Source organism: Macaca fascicularis, chromosome 9 (assembly GCF_037993035.2).
Source record: "Macaca fascicularis isolate 582-1 chromosome 9, T2T-MFA8v1.1".
NCBI lineage: Eukaryota > Metazoa > Chordata > Mammalia > Primates > Cercopithecidae > Macaca > Macaca fascicularis.
The window spans coordinates 55,036,214-55,041,361 of NC_088383.1; the positions used below are offsets into that span (position 1 = coordinate 55,036,214).

A 5,148-nucleotide genomic window follows, 5' to 3' on the forward strand; every position below is an offset into this window, starting at 1 on the left:
ATGGCCAGTTTGGGGCCAGTTTATGGCCAGATTTTGGGGGGCTTGCTCTCAATAGCCATCATGAAAGAAACACTCTATTAAGGGGACTAAAGAGGGAAGAAGGTTCATTGAACTTTGATGTATAAGAGGGGTGGTGCCAGCTCCCTGGAATGTCCTTCCTAACTGGGCTAATCCTGTGAACTCCCCATCCCTGATATGCCAGCATGCAGCCTCAGAACACCACACAGTTAATCCTAGATTTACAGTTCATACCATGTCAGGGAGCTACCCACCTCCCTTGAACCCCTACCATGTCTCAGATGATCTCAGATTGCTTCTGTAACATGGTTGTGCTAAAATAGATAATCTCTAAAATCTGTGTTATTCGTAGGTCAGTAATTCATCCATAATATTATCTAAACTAGGCACAGTGGCTTGCACCTGTCATCCCAGCTACTCGGGAGGCTGAGGCAGGAGAATGGCGTAAACCTGGGAGGTGGAACTTGCAGTGAGCTGAGATCCAGCCACTGCACTCCAGCCCCGGCAACAGAGCGAGACTCCGTCTCAAAAAAAAAAATATTGTCTGAGGGATGGGTAAAAGTAAAATAAATTAAGTTTAACTGTCATTTAAGTTTGAGAGAATGTCAACAATAGATTTGTTCCTATTAAAAATATTTTGACCAGCCATGGTGATGTGTGCCTGTAGTCGCAGCTACACAGGGGGCTGAGGGAGGAGGACTGCTTGAACCCGGGAGGTTGAGGCTGCATTGAGCCATGATTGTGCCACTGAACTCCAGCCTGGGCACTGTTGAAAAAAAAAATTGCCATAGCGTTTGGAAATAGCAGGGGCTTTGGATGTGAGCAGGCTTGGCCAAATCCAAGCTCTGTATTTCCTGGCTGTGTAACTTAACTTTTTTGATACTCTCTAAGCCTCAGTTTCCACTTCTGTGGAAGAAGGGGTAGGTGCAACCTGACATTCATGATTATGGTGGAGAGTGATAGAAATACTGAATTTAGGTCACCAGCTTTCTACTAAACATTAGTAAACTCTTCAAGAAGTCATGTTGATAAGGATTTGGACCAAAGAATTATTGTACAATTTAAAAAGTATTGTTCAAGAGAATATTAATAAAATTGCTGTTATGTTTTATTTACAAACTGATTGCATGTAAACACAATAAAATGTTTTATAACTATGCAGATGTTGATAACCCTGTCTACTGAATACACTATACTTAGCAATATGACAATGATCATAATATTACAGTAGACTTTGAGGATCACGTAGATAACATTGATATCACTTTTCAAATAGTTACATGCTTTAATACTCACAATATGAGCATTTAGGTCCTATCATTGTCTTCATTTTACAGAGGGTGAAGTTGACACAGGCTAACTTTCCAAAGATTACCCAGCTCTCAGGAGGTAGAACTAGTGTTGAACTCAGGTCTTTCTGATGTGTGCACCAACTTGCTGGTCCACTCTGCTATTCTCTCCAGTCTTCTCCTCAGGCAGTTAAATGACTTGATCTTGTGCTCCCCTAGAAACTCCATGTTCCCTATATCTCTTTCTTGTAGGTTAAGACCAGTGGGTGTTGCTGCTGTGGAAAGAGATGCCCATACAAGTGAGAAATGGGACAACTGTCCAGGAATTCACCAAGGTTGGGTCCCCTGCTGTCCAGCACCAGGGGAAGGTCCTCTGGTCCTTCAGCATTTTCTTCTTCTTTGAGTGTTGCTTCAGGAGTGCTGTTATTCCAAAGTTGCTGGTCATCTTTCTTTTAGTCAGGCAAACAATTTCCTTTGCTGCCTGTTCCATACAAGCCTTGGTTTTTGTGCTTCTGGGAGCAACAGGCTTCCTCCTCATAGCTGTGATGTCTCTGGATCAGTGCCTGACCATTTGCAAGCCTCTGCATGACCCCACCATCATGAGCCTGAGGACTTGCTTCCTCCTGCTCACTGCCTGCTTTGTCATGGACTTCACTCTCATCACTGGTCTCGTGGTGAAGGTTTCCCAGTGGTCTTTCTGCGGACCCCATGTCATCCCTCACTTCTTCTGTGACCTCGGCCCTCTGATCCAACTCTCCTGTTCTGACACCAGATCTATTGAGATGTTGGCCTTTGGCTTCATTTTGTTCATTCTTTTTACTCCCTCATTATAACCACCACTGCATATGGTAACATAGTAGACATAATTGTATGGCTCCCATCAGCCAAGGAGTGGCAGAAAGCTTTCTCCACCTGCTCCTCTCACCTCATTGTCCTCTCTCTAGTGTATGGCAGCTATGCCTTCATATATGTGAAGCCAAAGTAAATGGACAGGTTAGACTCCAACAGAGAGGCTGCTCTTGTGAACACGATGGTGACCCCGCTGCTGAACCTGCTCATCTCCACTGTGTGGAACAAGCACGTCCACCAGGACCCAAGGGAGACTATGTGCAGAATGAGGATACCATGATCTTTTAAAAAGTGCATTGCATAGCCTTGGAACAGAAGGCTTTAGAGAACCATTTTTCCCCAGTCCAGTGGTGTGCGGTCAACAGAATTTCCAGTGGAGAGTCTCTAGTGGAGCTCACTTAACTTCTCTGCACGTCTCCAGCAAGATGGAAACCTCTGTTTTCTCAAGGTCACATTTTGTTTGGTATGCATAACTATCTTCTCCCTCAGTATCCCATGTGTTGGTAACAATCTATTTTAATTATAAAATCACTTACTGAATTTTTATTCTTTCTCCTGATAAAACCCATGTGCTTGAATTTATCAAAATATATTCATTTACACTCTTTTCATTTCACTTCATCCCTAGCTATAAAAAGGATTCAGCAGAATTAATTACTATTTACCAAAATGCATTTAATAATTAAATGATGGAAGATTGTATATTGGGCCGTATATACTATGCAAGGGGTGAATGTATCAGGAGAGGAAGATATCAAACCACATTTGTGTGATTTCTTCCAAAAAATCAAGAAGATAGGATCTAAGTTATTTGCTTACCTACTTCCTATTGTTAATGAAAATAACATAAACAATTAAGCATTTTTTTCTGGTGGACTTATGTTATCAACTACTTGGCTATTTTCTGATTGATAACCTATTTTAAAGATTACTTTTTTAATTATTTAATCCTTAACCATTATGTGCCTTCAGCTCCTATTTCCAGGTTAGAAATGCATCTGTTTTAACTTCAGAGGAAATACTTCCAAAAAGATTGATATCATTTTGTTGTTGTTTTAATTTAAACTCTAAAGTTAGATAATCACAAGTAAAAATTGTTTCCATATGCTGATATTTATTTCTACTTAATATTTTAATAGATATAAAGGAGATTTCCTAAGAATGGTATTTTTTATTTTAATTTTTTATTTCCATAGGTTTTGGGGGAACAGGTGGTGTTTTGTTACACAGATAGATTCTTAGTGGTGATTTCTGAGATTTTGATGCACCCACCTCACCCATGCAGTGTACATTGTACCCAGTGTGTAGTCTTTTATCCCTCAACCCCTCTCACACTTCCCCCCAAGTACCCAAAGCCCATTGTGTCATTCTTATGCCTTTGTGTCCTCATAGCTCAGCTCCCACCTATGGGTGAGAACATACAATGTTTGGTTTTTCATTCCTGAGTTACTTCACTTAGAATAATGGTCTCCAATCACACCCAGGTAGCTGGGAATGCCATTATTTCATTAGCTTTTTATGGCTGAGCAGTATCCCATGGTATATATGTAACACATCTTTTTATTCACTTGCTGATTGATGGGCATTTGGGCAGATTCTATATTTTTGCAGTTACGAATTGTGCTGCTATCAACATGAGTATGCAAGTGTGTTTTTCATACAATGACTTCTTTTTCTTTGGGTAGATACCCAGTAGTGGGATTGCTGGATCAAATGCTAGATGTACTTGTAGTTCTTTAAGGAATCTCCACACTGCTTTCCACAGTGGTTGTACTAATTTACATTTCCCCAGCAGTATAAAAATGTTCCCTTTTCACCACATCCACACCAGCATCTATTTTTTTTTAATTTTTTTGGTTAGTGCCACTCTTGCAGGAGTAAGGTGGTTTTGATTTGCATTCCCCTGATCATTGGTGATGTCAAGCATTTTTCATATATTTGTTGGTCATTTGCGTATCTTCTTTTGAGAATTGTCTATGCATGTCCTTAGCCCACTTTTTGATGAGATCGTTTGTTTGTTTTCTTGTTGATTTGATTGAGTTGCTTGTAGATTCTGGATATTAGTCTTTCGTTGGATGCATAGTTTGTGAAGATTTTCTCCCACTCTGTGTGTTGTCTTTTTACTGATTATTTCTTTTGCTGTGCAGAAGCTTTTTAGTTTAAGTCCCATCAATTTATCTTTGTTTTTGTTGCATTTGCTTTTGAGTTCTTGCTCATAAAGTGTTTGCCTAAGCCAATGTCTCGAAGGGTTTTTCTGATGTTACCTTCTAGGATTTTTATGGTTTCAGATCTTAAATTTAAGTCTTTGATCCATTTTGAGTTGATATTTGTATAAGGTGAGAGATGAGGATCCAGTTTCATTCATCTACATGTGGCTTGCCAATTATCCTAGCACTGTTTGTTGAATAGAGTGTTCTTTCCCCACTTTATGTTTTTGTTTGTTTTGTAGACGATTACTTGGCTGTAATTATTTGGCTTTATTTCTGTGTTCTCTATTCTGTTCCATTGGTCTATGTGCCTGTTTTTATACCAGTACCAAGCTGTTTGGGTGACTATGGCCTTATAGTATAGTTTGAAGTCAGGTAATGCAATGCCTCCAGATTTGTTCTTTTTGCTTAGTCTTGCTTTGGCTATATGGGCTGTTTTTTCATTCCATATGAATTTCAGGATTGCTTTTTCTAGTTCTGTGAAGGATGATGGTGTTATCGTGATGGGAATTGCATTGAATTTGTAGATTGCTTTTGGCAGTGTGGTCATTTTGGCAATATTAATTCTACCCATCCATGAGCATGGGATGTGTTTCCATCTGTTTGTGTCATCTGTGATTTCTTTTAGCAGTGCTTTGTAGTTATCCTTGTAGAGGTTTTTCACCTCCTTGGTTAGGTATATTCCTAAGTATTTTATTTTTTTCACAGCTACTGTAAAAGGAGTTTACTTCTTGATTTGCTTATCCACCTGGTTGCTGTTGGTGTATAGCAATGCTACTGATATG

General features: G+C 39.6%; 1 pseudogene; it reads left to right on the plus strand.

The window, feature by feature from the left end:
• The first annotated feature begins 1,594 nt into the window (after nucleotides 1-1,594).
• Nucleotides 1,595-2,436, plus strand: LOC102146627 (olfactory receptor 6C74-like; annotated as a pseudogene).
• Nucleotides 2,437-5,148: the final 2,712 nt, after the last annotated feature.